Source organism: Eucyclogobius newberryi, unplaced genomic scaffold (assembly GCF_026437365.1).
Source record: "Eucyclogobius newberryi isolate DKJ021-1_F unplaced genomic scaffold, fEucNew1.0.hap1 SCAF_5, whole genome shotgun sequence".
In the NCBI taxonomy this organism is placed as follows: Eukaryota; Metazoa; Chordata; class Actinopteri; order Gobiiformes; family Gobiidae; genus Eucyclogobius; species Eucyclogobius newberryi.
The window spans coordinates 17,151,671-17,172,626 of NW_027316167.1; the positions used below are offsets into that span (position 1 = coordinate 17,151,671).

Here is a 20,956-nt window from a genome sequence, read left to right on the forward strand (position 1 = left end):
CTGTCTCTCTGTCTGTCTCTCTGTCTCTCTGTCTGTCTCTGTCTCTCTGTCTGTCTCTGTGTCTCTGTCTGTCTCTGTGTGTCTGTGTCTCTGTGTCTGTGTGTCTCTGGGCTGTCTCATGTCTCTGATGGAGGGACAGTCACCTGTAGCCTGAGGGTTTGTAGGGTTTGTCCTGTGTTTGGGTTCAGTGTGTGTATTAGACCTCCTGCCCCGTCTCCTACAGAGGCCGCTCTGTAAAAATGAAGGCTGTGACTGTAATTACAATAGAGGCAGATAAACAGGACGGCAGATGTCTATGTTCCTAAACCAGCAGTAAAGTGTCCATTGTCCACTGTTCACCAGGGCTTTCTCCCACTTTTTATGCACATGCATTATGTGTCATCTCCGCTTGTTTATAGAATTTATTGCCAACGTATTGTTTTTGTATGGCAGCATCCACACTTACAACATCAGCTGGAAGCTTATCTGCCACACTGGCGGGAAAATGCGTGGCCCAAAATAGTTCTGTAATAAAAACTAGTCTGCGAGCTGTGCGCTGGTGTCTCTTACAGGAGACATGCTGCTTGGTCCTCTGAGTCAAGGCTTTACATAACACGCCTTGTAAACCTCCAGAACTATCTCTCTGCCCCTCACGGCACTGGTCCTGAACATGAGAAGTCTGTGTGCATTTAAAGGTGACTCAAGGGCTTTATATGGCATTGGGAAGATGATGCATCAAAGATTAGTATTAATTGAGCATGTTCACAATATGCTGCACTGAATACAGTTTTGATGACATTTAATCACATTGAAAAACACTTTTTTGACATTTGCGTATGTTTGGTGTCTTAAGACCATTGGGGACAGTTTTGAGTGTAAGCAGCTATATTAATCATGTGGCATTATTGGGGCGCCGCTGTTTTATTTTTTTAAACTCATGACGTTTTGAATAGGATCAGCATTAGTTACGTTGCACTCAGCTCTTGTTGATAGCTGCGTTGTGCTTCCTGTTGGATTATTACAATCCCTCAATCCTTTGTTTCCCACTGGGAAAAGCCCACAGGTTCCACTCAACACAAAGATAAAAGTGTATGTAACAGCATTGTTACACACTGGGATGTGGGAAAGGTCTGGCCTTAATCCTGTCCCATCACCCACCTACACCACTCTGCAGTCTGCGCCTTTGCCCTCCATCACCAAAGCAGAGAGCTGTTGTCATGCTGTCACCGCCACACAAATGAGAACTTGCATGTGATAAAATCAACACATTTGTGGATGCATTTGTAGATTTGGAGGGACATTTTGATGCGTTGGTGTGAATGCCGCGTTTTCTGAGTAGTGCTAAAACTGACAGTTGGCTGCCTGTGGCCGACTGCTGGCCTCTGTCTCCGTCTGATAACTTAAAACCAGGTTGATGGAACAAATGTGGGTTTAACCGGGGAGGGGGTGTCAGCCGTGCTGCCAAACACTAGGCCTCTGTTGAACACCATCCAATGTCCCACCTTCTAAATTCTGACCCCAGGAGGAAGGGTCAGCCAGGAGCACTTTGACTGGACTCTGTGCACCAGATATGGAAATGTTCTGCTTTCTCAGGCTCACACTCAACCAACATAAACGGAATGCTTTCTCTAAAAAAATATACTGTATATATACAGTATATATATCTTTTTTACATATTAAACACTACTCAGGTTCTGTAATGATCAGTTGTCTAGTTCAAGGCAAAAGTGTGTGGTGGCATTTTTGCTCTGCCAACATTCAAGTGAGAAATGTTATGTGAGGCATTTTTAATTATCATCTGGCAAAAGGTCAAAAATGTGTTTGTTTTGGAAATTAATCCTTGTTTTTCTGCCTTTTTCCCTTCAGGGATTTCTGGAGTCTGCAGCAGGTGTTTTTCCTGGTTGGATTTTAACCCACTGATAGTCCCGACAACATGGAATCGGTAAGTTCTAATCAGAGTTTTAAATACTGCTGCTGTTGAGCTGAAATGTGGTTTGTTTATACTGGTTTAATTAGTGTTGGTATGTGACGATGAAGTACTTTTTGTAATGTGACAACTGGTGGTATACATAGTTGAAAATAAATGTGTCAACGTTACTAGTGTTGTTTTGGACGTGGTTATCTTGCATTTCCAATTAAGCAGTTTCTAAATTCAAGTTGTTTGGCCATGATTATGTAACTGCTTGCCCATTATTACAAAGAGAACAAGAGTGTGGCTTTTAGCCTACCTACTGCTGTGTAATTAAATCTTCTGTTTTTCAATACGTGACATGTACCAGCTACCATCTTGTTGACGAAGAATGAATAATGTAAATATTTGTTGGCTAATACTAACTTGTCCTTTGAAATTCCCGTGTTGCATGCTTCCATGTTTTTCACTCATGGCAAAATAACACACTTAGTCCACAAGAATCATAAATGATCAAATATGATGTTTTTTGTGTGTGTCTGTCCACGCTTGTGTCGTTGGACTTGCAGGAGGCTGTGTAAATGCTGCTTGTAGCAACAGGCAGGTTGTAAGCGCTGCATTGAGCTGGATCCCGTGGAATGCATTTATTTCAAAAGCAGCTTAGATCAGGCCTACCCTCTGCCTCCCAGTCCCGGTGTCGAGGCCTGGGTGTGGTTTTGTGATGGACAGTGTAATGTGCGGTCACAGCCTCAGCACTGCAGCTGCTGCTTGGGTTTGGACCCAAGAATACAATGAAAAATGCATCGCTTATAAGAGTTGCACTATTCAACATAATTGTATCATTTTTGGTATTGAATTGTATGTAGGCAGTCTGTTGGCAAAGTAACTAAAAAGTATTTATTAATGGTTAGGATTGGGTCCAATTTAATTAGTTAACAAACGAAATTAATATTTTTCAGTTTGATCTATAGCTCTTAATCTTTAAAATGAATGGTCTGGCAAGATATAGATTGAGCATGTATCTCTGATCCTGTCTATTGTTCATCTTCACCTCTGGAGCAGCATAGTGCCTGTATCTGCTTACTGTCCGCAGAGACCAAGGAAACTGATCACACGCCTGTTATGGTGGCAGAGGCAGCAGTCCTCCCCCTTTCTGCTCATGTGATGCCCGTCACATGGCTTCCCGGCAGCCACTCTGTAAATCGCAATCAGACTTTTATTTTTAACAGCTTTACTTCTCCACCTGGCTGTCACGCTGCTTAGCACGACTCAGAGGTGGTGTTTGCTTATGTGACTGTGTATTTTTGGTAATGCCATTATAATGGCTAGGGAGGGGGCAGACGAGACTGGGTCTGTCGTTAAAGATACAAAGCGCCACACATAAGGTGGAGGCGTCGACGAGAGAGTCGTAGTATAAGATACATACGCTCAGCACATGTGCAGTGTGCAGATAGCGCAATGATATGGGAAATAATCAATCTAAAGGTGATGTGTCCATCCCAGAGACACCTGTCATATTTGACACCTGGCAATGTCAAATAAATATGGGAAAGAGTGTCTGGAATGCTATGTATGTGGTCTGTAATATCTTAGTAATTTTAATGCATTTTCCTGTTGTGTGAAGCACTTTGAATTGCCTTGTGTATGAAATGTGCTCTACAAATAACCTTAACTTGCCTTGCCTATAATATCTTCATTCTCGCCATCTGACCAGGCTTTGAGATGTAAAGCATAATATTTGTGTTTTAAATGTACCATTACACAGCCAATATGCAATCAGAAAAGCAATAAGCTATAGCTGTTCTTCTCAACACTGACGCGCATTATTGCTAGTGGCTACCTGTATGGTGCAGGACAGACATGTAAATGTAGTCACTTTATCTGTGAAATGAATACAATCAAATCACAGGGAGTATTTGTGAATGCTTTGTGAGCAAGAAGTCAATGGCACAGATTGGCAGCTTTGCTTTCCTCACGCTACTCCAGGGCAGCGCTTCAAAGTCTCTACCTTCTCTATATAAAAATATATATTTTGTGCAAGATACCCAGGTATCCTTTTGAAAGTTTTGTTTTTTAGTTTTCCTGGTTGTTGTTTTATCACTTTTATCTGTCATTAGTTAGTATAACTAAATCACATTGTGTGTGGACTCTGTAATCCCCATTATACAACAACACTGGTTAAAGCCAGTCGAGTCTATTGTGCCACATGCCTTGTCAGAGCAATGTTGTTATTTAGACTTTATATTTTAGGCCTGCAGCTGTCGGGTTTGTGCTGATGTGGATGAAAGACTGTAGTAATAGTAGTAGTAATCATATTGTTCTTTTGTTGTTTTATATCTCCTCTTCAGCTCTTGTTCCTTTAGTTTGCATTGCTACCGCACGTTACGTAACAAACCCAGGCTAGAGTGGCCCGGGTGCAGAGCCCACTAAAGGGGCTTTGTTTTGCTTGCCTTCCCTTCTTCCTCAGCCCTCCTCGAGCCGGCTGCACACTCGTCCTGTATAGAAGGTGTCTGTGTGCGGGGAACAGGCGCGCTACTGTGGAGCGAGTGCAGAGAAACACGTTAATAGCATGCTGAATGAGCGGGAACGCACATCTGAGGCATTGGAATCTGAGGCCTTTCTGAGGTCGTCTGCTTTCACAGAAGAGGAGCACCACGGTGGGCTTTACAGCATGTCAGCGGGTCCAAAGCAGTTACACAAAAGGTCAAAGGTCTTTTGAGGAATAAAATTGTGTACAAATTGTGTGGGCTTATGAAAACCTGTTTTTAGGAAGCGTCACTGCAGGATTGGAGAATACTGCAATAATTTGTACGTTCATTACCTACTTGAAGTACACACTGTTGCTTTGTTGGTTTCTGAAATAAAGCCCAGTTTTTAAATTCTAATAAAGCATTTTTTTAAGGCTGGGTCCCAATTAATCGCAAATCGTGCAAAGGCCAATAAACATTGGATTAAGGCTTTTTTGTTCCCACATAGCATGGCTTGTTTGTGCAGACAGCTAGCCACTGCTCAGATCCGGGCTGAAACAAGTTAATCAATTAATCAATTATTGAGATAACTGTCAACTAATTTAGTAATTAAATAAATTGTTATCGTCTTTGTCTGCATTCATGCTCAATAAAAATGTCCACAATCGGCATCACTTAAATTTAGTGAGTATTCACTGGCCTTTGCTATCCAAACTGCTGATCGATTAATCAAAGGACTAATCGCTTGCTTAATCAAATACCAAAATTGTTATTTGTAGCTCTAGTCCAGGGCTTAGATTAAGGTTAGGTGTTCAGGAGCAGCGCTGTTATCACATTTAAGTGTAAATTCCATAAGTCTTCACATGGACGAGCACAGATCAATGGCTAATGTTTCCGATCGTGGAGAGCAGTATATGCACAAAGACTCAGTGGTGCTCTCGTCTTGAACACCGCACACACTGTGACGCGTGAGTGCGAACATGAGTAATATGGACCAAGTATTCCACCAAACTATTACAGAACCCTGGAAAGCGCCAGGCCGATCCCAGCAGCTTACATCTGTCACAATAAAGCCTTTTGATTGAAGGGCCTTGAACCCCACTAAACCCGTTGTTTCTTCTTTGTTCATGTAAATTTACTTAAATCATGTGACTTCACAGATTTATTATTAAATTGAAGGGTAATTTCTTCAGACTTAAGTGAAATTATAAAAACAAAGATAAAAACAAGAAAATGTGCAACAATTTGCAAACATATTTAAAATTGGAACTTTTTTAGAGTTACGTTTAAAGAATGCAATTTAAGTAAGTGCACTGTGCAAATAATTATGATTAATTATATTTCCAAAGAATGATTCATCAGTGATCAGTGATTCATTCATAATCAGATTTATTTTTTATTGATTGATACCACTAAATAGAACACACCAGGGCATCTGGTTTTTGATAATGATTATTATAGCGTACTTTCTCTTTTTTACTGACTTGGCTGTTGAACATGTCTCTGCTCTTGGGTCTTTTATAACAATTAAATGAAATTCATGACTATAATCAGTAAAGTTTGTTTCTATGTATATTCTACTGAAATGCATGTCTTTGTTGATCATTACCTACCTTCATGGCTCTGGTACCAGCTCATAAAAGAGCTCATCAGTTTGTGTAGGCTTCCCCTGCACTTTGAGCTGGCTGTGGTCGGTAGGATGCTCTGCTGTGTGTGGTGTAGAATACTCCAGTCATCTCGGGAGTCGTAGGCGCCAAGTGAAAAGGATAAACAGAAGCACTTTACAGTGCAGCTCTGAGTCACACACATTTCCCAAGGACGTGCCCTTTATATTACAGCCAAAATAATATGAATGCAGCCCGCATCCTTTTCCTATGTTGGATATGCTACTGCATTGCTGAACTGCTTTGGACGATGTGATTGGGTTTAAAAGCTCTAAAAATAAACAGTATCTAATGTGCGTGCTGGCAGGCTTTCATTGCGTTGTTGTTTTGTGCTCGCTGGGAGGTCATGGAGCTCTGTTATCCAGCAGCTTAAGTACATGTTCACACAGGCACACACAGGAGCGCTACCTGATGCTTAAAATCATTTAAACCAGCTCCTGCTTTATAATGTTGGTGGTCTTTGTCATTGCTGCTCCTTCTTGTGTTGTTGGCTTCATCCGGACCTGTAAGAGAGACACTTGTTGTCCACTTTTGAATTTGAGGCTAATATAAACACACTCAATTTGTTACACATAACTAGAAAGAATGAATAAGTTCCTTTCAAGTGACATCAAGGGCCGGTCCAAAGTTCAATGTCTCTATGTCAGCATAAGTAAACAAAACAAATATACGTTTTTCACAATAGCTTGAGAAAGTGGTGCCAAGGTCATGCTTGTTGTCAATTGAAAGGACTGTAAACCATAAGATTAATATGGCACTTGTGTAGAGCCAATATCTAATAATATGCTTCAACTTGTGGATTTTATTGAGGATTTTATTTGCAGGAAATATACAATCTCCCATATAAATTATATGTGAACATGAACACAACCTATGCTAGTGTCGTTTTGTTCTTTTTTGTCTGTGAAACCATATCAAGTAAATTGCTGTGTGCCCTGCTTTAATGTATAATAATCTATTATTGTTTTCGCTGCAGTAATTTGCTGTGCATTAGTCATGAGCCAAGTCTGTCAAAGTAAAGCATACACCAAAACACTGTCTGATGTGGATGGCTAACTTTAGTGTTACCAGGCCTTTGTCCACTGTGAGGAAGGAAAAGATAACGTTGAAGTAACTCTCACTTGTGCATGTTGTGCTTTTGTTTGCATCAACACAAACATAACCTCTGTTCAGTATAAGAAGAACTTGAAACTGTTGTCGAACATGATATATTTGTGGTTGTAATTCGTCCATAACTTTTATAAGTATAAGAAAGTAGTCCTGTGTTTTGAGGGGATTCCTAAATATTCAGCATTTCGTCCGGGGCAGTGCATAACAGTCCTGTTTGCGTTCCTTTGGCTGTGCTAGCAAGTGTTAAGGTTAGGTCAGTGTTTGGATTAGTTTTAGGAACAATTAATTAGGTTAAGTGTTAGGGGTTGCTCCCAGACTAAATGCTGAATATTTTGGGTGCCTACTGTTTTGAGGTTCCTGTCAATGTGCGGCAAAAAGACTGATCAGTATTTTTAAACAGCTCCACATTGGCCCATATTGGTTTCCATGCTATTAGCCTGAGTTAGCTTACATATCATTGGTATTTGAAAGCTACTCATGTTTAAGAATTTCCAGTTACATTTGGAAACTCTGCTTGGTTTTATTGCCCTGTCGTGTGGAAAGCTAGACTCTTTTGGAGGAAGGCAGCTCAAGCAGGAGCTATTAAAGGTCTGAATGAGCACTGAGCGCGGTTAAGATGCCAACTCTACACTTTCCAGCCATGATGGTTGTGATAATGGATGCTGTCCCCATCTCTGTATGTCAGAGGGGCATCTGGTTTCAGGAAAATCAACCCTGGGTGGGTTCACTTCAGTTATTTACTGAAATTTAGTAGTGGTGAACTGATATAGACATTTTATACCACAGACTAGGGCTGGGTATTGCCAAGACCCTTGCGATACGATACGTATCCCGATACAGGGGTCACAATACGATACGTATCCCGATACTTGTATATTCCGATACAATTCCCTCATTACGATACGTATCCCGATACATTTTTGAAAAAAGGGTCTTAAAAATGTACCAAATGGTTAATGTTTTTACTCTGAATAAGAAAATGTATGAAATTTCATGTTTATCCACAAAGCACTTATTTATAAATCCATTCTGCTCTAATAACTTGATACATCCAACCAACTGATCCAAATAGAAATATAAGGAACACTATCTAGTAAATTATTGCATGTTTCTTGCCAAACAATTGGCCTCGTCTGAACATGCTGCAGCAGCATCTTCTGCACAGATCAGCTTCTGATCAGGTCCACAGCTCCTTCTCGAGAGAGGAGCGCAGCACAAACAGCAGATCAAAAGAACTATTTCACCTCGTTTAAAGCCTACAGGCCACAAAAAATCTTTATTTTTATTTATATATATATATATATTTTCGCTTGGCCGGGAAGCGTTTGACGATAGTCCGCCGCGGACTATCGTCAAACGCTTCCCGGCCTGATTTAATGATGATATTCCCTTTTCTAAAATGTATTAATAAAAATTACACCGTCCTTGCCCTCAAATGTCCGTCCACATGTCGAGATACCCCGTCCAAAAGACGGCAAGACGGCCCTCTAGCTAAAAGCCTGCATGCACCACAGTGCAGAGACACGAGACTGTGGTCAGCCTTTCATGAGCCACCTCAACCTATGATATGATCATTTCTTGGCCCGACATGCACCCACGGGCAGGCTTTTAGCTAGGATTTGAAAACACCCCGTCCAAATAATTTTGTCCGGGGGCTTACATTTTTTTCGCTCGAGCTGTTGTTTTCTTCCTGTTTTGAAGGGTCAGCAAAGTTAACTTGAATCATCAAAGCGTAATGTCGGCGGACTGATATCAGTGCTTTTCGCTGATGCAGATATTACTCAAAGACGTGAATACATTGGCTGATACCAATAATGGGCCAATATATCTGTTTATCCCTAAAATCTTGTTATTACTGAAATGTGAATATGTCATTATGACGGTGGTGGAGATATAACTGAACAATATTGGTTATGAACATTGTTTAATCGTGTCGCCCTTCAATGGCTGTTGTCTTTGTTTTGGGCGTTACAAAAATACATTTTATTGAATTGGATATTGTTCTACTATTCACAGGTTTCAGCTTGGGTGATATCCTGGACTTTTGCCCCTTCAAAATATGCAATATTTTGATTTTTAAATGATATGCCAACTTTGATTGATACTTTAGTATATCAATGCATAGTGTAAGCAATTGTTACAATAAAACATTTGTCACGCTTCACATTTGCAACTGCTCCATTGTTTCTATTTGACAGAGATCCCTTTGTAGTTTTTCTTTTGGTATGTCTAGTTTTTCATGTTTTGTTGGTTTTATTCCATAAAAGAGGCTCATCTTGGTCTGTCTCTGTTGGAACTTGTGCAGGAGCTGACCTTGGTTTGAAAATGTAGGGTTTCTGGATATTGACAGGTTGTGTTAACTTTTCAAGAACAACACTCAGGTTCAACAGGCCTGTTGTCAGTTGCTATTATATCTTGTTTTAATTCTAATATGTCCAAAATCCCAAAAACATTGTTAAAAATTTGAAATTCATTGTAAAGGACTTGGTTATATTCAGATATTACTCTATTGCATTATTTTTAAAACCTGAAATGATTCCAAGTACTCTCCGGTAACTGCTCCTGTACGATACAGTTCTGTCTAGATTCATGAGTCACAATTGTGACTTGATTTGAAAAGAAAATAATATGGATATATTCAGAGTGTTTCAGCTGAATTAACTTCTAAGTGAACAATGTCTGTTTAGCTAATGTTAAACCATAGGCTAAACAAATGTAAACCTTAAAGGTCCCATAACATGCAAAATCGACTTTTCAGAGCTTTTAACCTTCTTACATTGCATTATTATTTGTGTTTCATATATGTACCCAGAGTGTTTTTTTTTTTATTGATTCCCGCAGTTTTTAGCTATAGTACAGACTATCTCCTTTCCTCGAATCTCCAAACTGACGGGGGGTGGGTGCAACACCGCGTCATAAGGGCAGGCACGCGTCACCATCCCCCCTCATCCTCCCGCCCCCCGCCCCCTTCCCCCCGGGCTCCGCGCTGAGGGGGGAAGGGGGGCTATTTAAGTTAAACACGGCTCAAAGAGGCCCAAAACTTCATTCATGATATCACACTCTTTACTATAATCACAATGGTGAAGGTTTATGTGGCAGTTGATGCAGCAACCGGGAAATATCGATCGATCGATCATCACGTTCTGACAGGGCGAGGCATTAAGCGCAGATATAGAGAAGAGACAGGAACACTTCAGCAGCCTGTCCTTTCCTCCCCATTTTGTTGATGCCTTTTACAACAGCATCAGACTGTATTATCTTGGCCATCCTTTCCCCTCCGTCATTTCTGTGCGTTGTTTTCCAACTGCCCTTATAAAGGTAGGGAATGATCCGCCTCACTCACCAGCTGCGATCTGTTCTGCGGACGCTGTAGAATTAACATCAGTTTAGTAGACACTTTGTTGATCTGAAGTTTTATCAGTTGTCACTCACTCGCGCCCGGACAGAGCGGCTCGCAGCGGAGCTGACAGCTGTTCAGCCCAGTGTAGGTGACCCGGGCATGCAGACTCATGCACCGCCTGCCTTCGCTGGAGAATAAACGCTGTAGAATAACATCAGTTTTATTCAGCCGTAGAGCCTTTGATTAAAATTGGACATTTTGGACTTGTGAACCATGGGACCAGTGGGCTTGGAGATATCTGGAAGTGTTGTGATTTAGGCATAAAATATGGATTTGAGTTGATTTGTCGCAGTTTTTCTAAATATTGACCTCTGTGTAGCTCATCCAAGGAGTTTGTGGCCTCTGAAAGCACTGGGGCCTCCATAATGTACGTTTGAGATCACTTTCCACGCTCTATCAGTGCAAAGGAACGCAACAAGTGACGGCGGCAACGTATGACAAGGGGACCGGCCCCGTCGTCTTTCACCACCGCTAGAATCGAAAATGTGATTATTGAGTTAGTTTGTTTACACCCCCACCGTCTCCGGGGTGGGCGGGGCCCACACGCGCTCTCTGAGACTACGTCACGGGTGGGCGGGGCACACACGCGCTCTGAGACTACGTCATGGGTTGGGCGGGGGAGCCAGATCGCTCTTTGCAAGGGTGGGGGCGAATATCAAACCAAGCCGTTTGCATTTCCGGGTTGGTGAGGGGGTCCAAGGTCTGGGTGATATTTCTTAACTATTATGTTATGGGTGTTGCACGATCCTTATTATTATCAAATATACACTTAGGATAGACTACGAAACGTGAAAAAAGCATGATATGCCACCTTTAAAGAAAAGTGTCAAACATGTTATAAAGGTGCTGTAACTGATTTTGGTGATGAGCTGAACATGTTCAAGTGCAACATGTTTTTGCAAGTAAAAAAGTATGATCTGTTTTACCCCAGTACAACTATATTGTAAAAGCAGGTGAAAATGAGATACTTTTTCTGCATCTAAATATGAAGCGTTTTATTCTCCGAGATGCAGAAAGTGTGTCGTTTGCATGTCAATGTTTAAAGGTGGTATGGACGATTTTTTTCAGCAATTTTTTTTATCATATTTCCTCGTGGCGTGGATAAATCATTTGTCCTGCCACGTATCAATCATAAAACGCACCTATCGCTCACCTGTAGCGGCGTCAGGCTCATCCCCACGTTCCCGCGTGCCTAAGCGCATGGATCTATCATAATATAGTTCCCTCAGTGTACGGGGCAAAATGAAGACGGAGGAAGACAGTTCGAGCTGACGCAGAAGTGGACAGAAATCTACGGGAGACGAGCGATGCGATGCGCTCCGTTGCGCTAATAAACAAACGCACGTGTGTGTTGTATCAGTCCGCACGGGGGAGTGCGCATGCGCACTTCCGCCTGCGTTCTCAAATCGCCGAAAAATCGTCCATACCGCCTTTAAGTAAACTTTACCCGAGATGGCAAAACTCTCTTTGAGCTTAGAGAGTTATGAAAAGCGCTTTTAAACTCATTGTGATGAATATTTTGGATGTTTAGAATTAGGTTAGTGGTTCGGTTACATTAAGTAAGTGAGCAATACATGTTGGCTGTTGTAAAGAGTGTAAAATTAACTTAGTCTGTTTTCACGGTTCAAAACATTAAAAATGGGGTACAGCACCTTTAAATAACAGATTATTGTTGGCTGTAACCAGTAACACATGCTAACAGTGTTTATGTGGAGGTTAACTACTCAGATCCACTTTTGTGTCAATTCTCTTTGTTGTAAGTCTTGAAGTACGAAGTGGTGAGTCTCCCAGTTTACAAGTAAATTATTCTTTATTTAATGTCGTCAAAGCCAAATGCAGTTTTGTCATTTCTGGAGTTATCAATATAAAATAGACAGGGACTGAAAGAACCCTCCTCTGTTTGAATATAGCAGCAGTATGTTTCTATGGAGCCGCTTCTTTTCTGTGTCTGCAAAGGACAGCAGACTTAAACTTTTCCTACCTGCACCAAAATGACAACACAGTGTATGAAGGTACACCTGACAATGTCTGATCGAAACACCACCATTAAGTGTTCAGTATTCTTTTGGGAATTGTCCCATTCTAGTGTGTATGGAGGCTCCACACAGAGCCATGTGGTGGAGAAGTTGTCTCGGGCGCCCCTCCCGCTCTCACAGCAGTGACCTTGGTTTCAAGTAGCTGTGCTTGGTCGGAAAGCCAACACCTCTCCCGGGATGGTCCGACCTTGTTGTCTGACACACTGCAAGTCTCACACACTCACCTCAACAGTTTGCTGCTGCTGTTTTCGTCATGGCAAATCATGTGCTGCACAGCCACCTCTTGTCTGTGTGTAATTTCTGAACACTGGCTTATGCAGGTTTGGACGTCTCCCCAAACAGGTGTCATATCATCTGAGCTACTGTCTTTATGAGACTAGAGCTCTCCTTTGATTACCGGCAGCTGCCCGTCCCTCTCTTCTGGATTGGTCTGGGCTTGTTATTGTTTTCATTATGGGTGCACAGATATATCAGCACCAATATTCAAAAGTCACATGTGTTTCAGTCTAAAAGCACCGATATCAGTCCTTAATAGTTACACTCTGGTAATGAAAGAGTTAATGGCAGAGTTAAGAAGAAAAACGGCTGCTCTGGGGGCAGAGGCTTTCAGCTGTTGTATTCTAACTGAACAGACTGCAAACTTTAATCCAGTCTTTATTCTGAGGCACAAAGTTACACACTTTTAAATGCTCTAGAAAAGATTTAGACAAAAATATAAGCACGTCAAATTCACTCTCGACACCGCAATAAACGCAATGTTTTTTTCAGACATTATTTGACTAGTTTTCCTCCTAAAAGATCGGTTTAGACATGTTTACTTCAAATAACTTAAAAGTGAGTGGTGTTAAGAAGGAGAAAAGAGAGTGTGACACTCTGAGGCAGAGAGACTGTGGCTGCTGCTGTTGCAGGAGGACATGATGTTGACACACAACTGGAGAGGTTCAGAGAGACCCTGAGAGGGAATACATAATTTTAGAAATGGAACAGGAATATTGACTTGTGATATGATTTCTGATATGAAATGTTGATATCACAGACATGATGCTGCTGCTGCTCAAACTCTCTTTTCATGTAGCGTATCAAATGAGTGCATTGTGTTTGTATTCAGTCACAGTACACAGTCAGAGCATACAGCAGCATCACTCTGTCATGTTCATACTTTATTACACCCTGACCTGTGTTTTTTACCTGTGGCTCCTGATCTGTTCAGGGTTGCACTGGTTTGGATGTTTTCCTCACAGAGCTGTGTCTTCACAGAGTTTTGTTTTCTTGTTAGCTCCGCATTAGCGCCGCTTTTTGTGTGGCACAAACGTCTAAAAAACGTGTTCTTTCTTTCTTCCACATGTTTACCAAAGCCACACGTCTCTTTCCCCGGTAAAACCTCTCTGCGTAAGTCCCCGTCTGTAATGTTTTGTAAGTGACGCGTTTTTCCCCCCAAGAAGGGTATTATGTGTTCTAATATAATGGATTTGATCTTTATTTTATAATACAAATAATTAAGTTTAAAACTAAATTTCTTAATTTAAAAAATAACCAAGTTGGTTATTTGGTTATAATAACCAATTATATTTTGGTTATAATAACCAAATAAAGTAAACTGAACCTATTGATTGGTTATCGGCCCAATCTTTTCCCATAACATTGGTATCGACCAGGCTTTTAGATAGAGACGTCTTTAGAAAAATAATATTATCATTAAATTTGGCCGGGAAGCATTTGACAATAGTCCACCATTACAGTTTACTGTTTAGTGAACATTTGCATGCTGCGCGCTGATTGGTTGACAAAATTTGTGTGCTCGGCTCTGATTGGCTGCCGAGCCGTGGTCCAGAGAATGCTGAAGCGCTCGTTTTTTCGCCTTGTCGGCCCCCGTACTCCCAGACAAAATTATTTTAACGGGGTGTTTTCAAATCCTATCTAAAAGCCTGGTATCGACCTAGACTTTCCATAGCGTTGCGCCACTAATTTTCATTAAAATCTTACAATCTTTCAATTGTCTAGTGTGTATCTTTTTCTTGGAAAGCATACTTGAGCTGCACAATGATGATAATTTTTAGGCTAGAATTGAATCAAAATCATATTTTGAATAATCTCCTTCTAGGGTCCTATTATTATTCCTGCTAACCCTGTAGTTTAATTTTCTGTAATTTGTTGAGTGTTATATTTCACAAATCACAATTTCGTAGTGCCCTAAGCAGTTTATTTTTGAATAGACTATTGGCAATGACCACGTGATGACCCGGAGTATAAACACGAGCCACGTCAGAGGTGCACAAAGTCACTAGTTATGATCTGAGAGTGGGTAGTCCAGTAGCATGTTTGTGTTTTCTACAGCAGGACAGACCAGGAAGCAGATGGAGTGGTGTGAACTTAACCCTTCCCACGCCACACTAGCCTCAGGCAGGACGCTGTGTGTCCCAGCACGCACAACCATACAAATGTCAACCACCAATTTATTAGAACAGTTACAGAATATGGAGGATGCCTTGTACTTGAATATGTTTTGGTACGTCTTTGAAAGTCTTTCGTTGTAATTCAGCATACGCTCTATTTCCTACCAGTGCTCACTGCCCCTCCCCCACTTCCACTCTGCAGTCTGCTGTCTCAGCCAAACCAGCACTTTGCTAGTTTGTCCTGGGAATGTCTTGCCTTTTTTGTGACGTACAACCACCACGCCCCATGAGATGGGCTGCTGGCTGTCGGCCAACTCTTTCAGCCTCTTCTCTCTCTTGTCTCTACTCGGGCTTCACCTGACACATAAGCTTTCTGCTAGAGAAGTGTACAATCAAACGTCATTGTTTACTGCACTGTTAAATTGCTTTCCTTTGTATTTCCTCCACTCAACCAATCCCTTGTCTCTCAACATGGTGACATACATTTGTTACACTGAATTGAATATTTGTTATGCTTTTGTCAGGTGAATTTCACTCATTTGAAAATGACAGCCATTAATACGGTAATAAGATGTCTATAAGGACATTTTCATCTACATATTTGAATCTTTGAATCTCAACCAAGACATTTACTGGTATGGTTTAGCACATTTCTGTCTCAAAATGTCTCTGTCCCCCAGAATATTTGGCATTTTTGTCAATATCCTATTCCTAATAATACAATGACTAGAAATGATTGATGTTGTTTCCAGAGTCCATTTAGTTAGGGTCAAGCTTGTCTAAAACCTTGTTATTGAGTTTGAGTTGTGAAGAAAATTGGATTCAAGACAATCCCAAACAGACTTGAGCTGGGTCATTCCACACTAGTGTACAATGGCCATTTTCTTTAGCTAGGGCATCATTTATCTATATTATACATATATACAAGACAAAATGAGAACAGCAGATCGGATAGGAATTTAATTTTGATCGAGTTTTGTTAGAACCTCCTAGCGATGAAAAGAAGCGGAAATACATCTAGATTCTTGCCCCAAATGCACTCGTATTTTTGAAATTACCCTCAAAATAAGTGTTTTGGATGTAACCAGTTGGTGTCTGGTATCAGTTACGTCCACGCAGTACCAGTTGTTGTTGTTGTTGTTGTTGTTGTTGTTGTTGTTGTTTTATGGCGGTTGGCATCCAATTGTTGCATTACCGACAGACTTTATTCCTCAGACTTTTCGTAGTCCTCAGACTCTGTCGTAGTCCGTAAAAGTACTCCTTCCATTGCTTTGTTGTTGTTTCAGAGACCAACCGGCTTTATTCCAGGGAGACTCTTCTTCATCTTCCTCTCCTTCTTTGACGTTCGGTGCTTCCGCCGTACAGCTTTATTCTTTAGGCTTAATATTTCCACTGATGTCGCTGCTTGGTAGCCGTGCGTCTACGAGACTGGGCGAGGACAGGAGACCACCCCCACCCCCATCTCGTCACTCTGATCACTCTGACTCCCCACAAGCAGACCCCCATCACTCCGACTCCCATTTAGCGCCTTTAGCCTGTTTTCTATATCTGCCCAATCAAGCTCCTTTGTTCCAAGGAATCTCCCTGCAGCTTTAGCAATGATCCTGATCCTTTCAGTTCTGCTTTGAGTCTGAGCAGCACAGTTTACAACATCCACCATAAAGAGTACAAAATCCTCTCTATCCACAACCAGGGTATTCTCATTAATTCTGGAACCTGCACACTTGGGACCTCCACTCTTGAAACCTTCACACTTCTTGGGAGCCACGCTGGCCTTTCTCATTTTGCCCTGGCTGGGAGCAGCACTGGCTCCTCTCTCAGTATTTACTCTAAACTTGTTACTTGAAACTTTCTTGACTGCATCTGCATAGGATATACCTTGAGAGACCTTTATTTTATGCACCTCAGCAGCTCTTTTGCTAAACCTACATCCCCCGTAGGCAGAGCTATGTTCTTCCCCACAGTTACAGCACTTCAGTTTTGCTCCCACGTCACACTTCCCATACTTGTGATCTCCTGCACATTTACCACATCTTTGCCTCCCTCTACAGACCGCTGCAATATGCCCAAAGCGCTGGCACTTAAAGCAACGCAGGGGCGGTGGAACATATGGCCTAACGTCATGGCACATGAACCCAATGAACACCTTACTAGGCAGGCACCTCCCTTCAAGTGTTACCATTACCGACAAGCTGTCACATCTTACCCCAGACCGGGTCACCTTCAACCGCCTAGCGTCCACCACCGTAGCTCCAGTCACAGACGTCGCCGTAGGGACACCTACGATAATTCCTCTGACCGCGTTTCTTTCAGCATCAGACACAAGAATGTCCTTTCCACCCAGACGTTTAGTTCCAATCGCCTTCCGTTGCTGAGCCGCGTCCTTGCACACGACCAGCAGCGAGCCATCTCTAAGGACACTCGCACTCTTGATCACTCCCACAGCTACAGTTAGGCTCTTTGACAATGCCACTGAATTCCACTCCTTAAAGGATGCACTATCCTGTGCAAGCTTTATGATCACCTTACAGTCTCTGCTCTCACCCCGGATATCAATAGCTTCAGCCTCATCCTGCTGCTCATTCCCAGAACCCTCGGACGAGCTAAGGGACTTTTTACGTTTCCGGGCACGTGCAGCCAGAAAAGGCTGCTCCTCCACGCCGTCCAGAACGTCTTCGACCACCGATCCACTCTCCTCCGCCATCTCCCGTCTCTCCAGACTATAGAAGTTAGTACCAGTTATCATGTCATATGTCATAAAAAACTTGCTATGTCACAAAGACATGCTATGTCATAAAAAGACAAGGTATAAAGTGTAAAGAATAAAGCCTAAAGAATGGCGGTAAAACGCCAAAGAAGAAGAAGAATGGCGGTGTAACGCTTGGATACCAGCCGCCATAAAACACCAAAGAAGAAGTCATAAAAAGGCGGCGCTTTAGTACTGTACTCGACTGTGGAACTGTTTTGGTTGCGTCTACTCACGCCTGTAGCGTTCAATCATAATTTAGATTTCTTTTCGTTTCCTTTTACGAGTTGTTCTGTTGAAACAACATTGTTTACCAACGTGGAGAGAACCAACATCTTACTTCCGAGTTTTGCTGCACGACCTGACCCAAATCGGCGACTCGCACAGCGTGGAGCACTCAGCAGTCTGACTGACTGTTAGCAAGGGAGAAATATTTTTGAAAATTTCGTGTCCGCCGATGTTACACCCAAAACTATGTTTAAGGTAAGTTTGCTGAAGAGGGTCAATAGTACAAATGAACATTTATCCATTTATCTACTTTATGGTATTTTGATTATGCCTAGAGGAGGTGGTACTTTCTGATGTGAGTTGAAATTTTAAAACAAAATTGAGAAATGACACGTTTTGCAGATTGTTTTGTTATGCATGTTTCGTTGTGAACAGATTAATCATTGAGAATTATTTCATATAGTCTTCTTTTAACAGCTTGGAAAATGGACCATGTGCACATTTTATCAACCACTAGGGATGAGCAAATTTGACAAAAATTAAGGATCAATCAAAGATTTTTGGAGAAATATGGCATATTTCTTGGTTGTCAGTTGTCAGCAAGTTTTGTGGAAAAAAATAATAGACTGTGAAAGGTTGTTTTTCTTATTAATTTTACAGACTCTACCGTTCTTGCCCACCTTTACTAACCAGACTTTCTAGAAAAATCTATTTTTTTATACCATGAGATCTAGTAGAAATTGTTATACATTAGCAAACATTCTCTTTTTTTCTCTCGCCCATTGAGCTTTCACCCCCCAAGATGTTTGTCAGTTTCTCCTTAATTTCCTTTTCTTTGGTCTTTTAGAGAAATGCTGCTAATCGTTGACGTAAGCTCAGAGCAGTGGAGGTATTTATTTCTTGCTGGTAACAATAGCTATAGATGCCTCTCCCCCACAACAGCTTCCTCTTAAACCACTCTGGGCCTGACCAATCCCTGCTGCCCCTCGTGCCCCTCCCCCCACCACAACAATACTGGGCTCTGAATGGACAGACATCTGTGGCCCTTCTTTGAGTCTTGAGCGCAGCTGTATTGTTGAGGGATGTAGATATTCAGAACAAGAGGAGAGTGGAGCAGCCACAGCAAAGTCAAATAAAGCCAGGTTTAGTGTGACCTTTGTGCGACTTGTGCGCTTGTCCCAACTGTGGTGTGTGGGAGTGTTCTGGGGCGAGGATGGGGGCGGGGCTCCACTGACCTCTAACTCTGATAGTGGAGTCAGCCTGAGAGGTTTTCTACTTTGCCTGATCCTTTTTTTTTTTTTTTACTAGTCTTTGCCTCAAATTGATATCTAATGCATATGTCCACCCTTTTTTAAATTTAAATCTGATTTATTTAGTTTGGGATGCTAGGTTCCTCAGTCAAGTGGTGGGTACCAATGTTACAGCACCTGATGTGTATATACATGTACATGTATATGTGTATATAGATATGTATAAGTTTATGTAACTTATGATTATACTTGCTTTGATGTTTTGAGTGCACTATGCGGTGTCTTTTAAATGCAAAATCAATAAAAAAAATCTGATTTATTATGTTATGTAATTTTTGTGGTTTTATTTAATCATTCTACTTCAACTTCATCTCTGTTTTCACTTATTCATGGCTACGGATGTAAAAAATAACCAGCATACTGTAACATATTGCCCAAAGTCTCACAATAATATTTCGGGCTGTCACAATATATGGAATTCACATCATGCAACATGACTGGTGATTTATTTTTGAAGTCTTTAGAAAAGGGCCGTAATTATTCACATCAAACACTTGTCAAGGCATTTTAAATGGGAAAAAAGTAGCATAAATATACATTAGCCTCTTCACAAGATCATACCATGAATTGATATTGTCAACATATCCTATTAATAAATTTCATGGCTGTACTAGTCATGTGAATTTCTTGCAATACTCGACGATCACGTATTTCTTATCTTCTTTTGTGCTTGGATGTAGTAGAAAAAGCTTCAGTTGTAGTCATCTGGACTCAGTTAGAAAAAATAGACGTTTCGACTCTCATCCAAGAGTCATTGTCAATAAAAGAATTTAGGTCGAGAACTCCGATATTTATACTATTCAATGGTAAGTCCAGCCCATTGGGAGGAGTGCACTTTTTGTTTTGACTATCAATTAATTCAAATTCATCTTGGGGTCATTGAGGGTCTGTCTGACTTATTGTGTATATCTAAAAGCCTTTACGAGCATGCAAATCCAGACGGACTACTTTTGATTGAGCCTAAGTAAACTGAACCTATTGATAAATGATGTCGCAATTGTATGTTGTTTATTTATTTATTTTGTTTTTGGGCCCGTAGGCTTTAAACAGCGTAAAATGAGACTAGGGAATGACAGGCAGGAAGTAAATTGTTCATTCTTTTTCTATACATCCAGCCTGAATTAAAACAAAATCTTTGTGAACACTAAATACTTAGGTCCATCCAGCCGATCAGATGTTTTTTGTCTGGCCTGCACAGCATTTTTTCATTTTTTTAAAAAATGTATTTAATTTTTTATTGGCACCAAAACCATGTGGCGATTATAGGCAAGTATAGATAAGTAACATCTCATTTACGTTGTATATTTTATTTCAAGACCTGCTTGGAGCTGTGTTGCGCACAAATGACTTGCTCTCCGCGACGTAAATAAACATTGAAGCTTGGGTAGTTGTTACTTTCACTTTAACTCAGCGGATCAAAACAAAATGTGTTAGTCTGCAGTAGAGGGACTGTTGCCTGACCAGTCAGTCCCTCCTACATTATGTTCAAATGCAGAAGGGACTGGATTCGGACCATTGGGAGCGTAAAAAAAACTCCAAGCATTAACGGGTCCAACCACCGCCGCCAATTTATGTCACGTGTTTCTCAAATGCGGAAGACTTTGTGTTACGTGTCTCTCAAATGCGGAAGACATCTCTCAAATATTTTCGGAACATTCAGAACTAAATATATAACTTCATTTACCTCAGTCAGCAATGTTTCTCAGTCTGTTA

The 20,956-nt window shown here is 41.3% G+C and overlaps 1 protein-coding gene across 4 annotated transcripts in view; it reads left to right on the forward strand.

The window, feature by feature from the left end:
* The window catches only part of ankrd11 (ankyrin repeat domain 11), a 126,016-nt gene that overhangs the window by 39,241 nt on the left and 65,819 nt on the right, over positions 1 to 20,956 (forward strand). For all 4 annotated transcript variants that reach the window (XM_072465862.1, XM_072465864.1, XM_072465863.1 and 1 more), the window contains exon 2: positions 1,846 to 1,921. The gene's annotated coding sequence lies outside the window, so the exon portion shown is untranslated. The remainder of the gene's footprint in view (positions 1 to 1,845; positions 1,922 to 20,956) is intronic.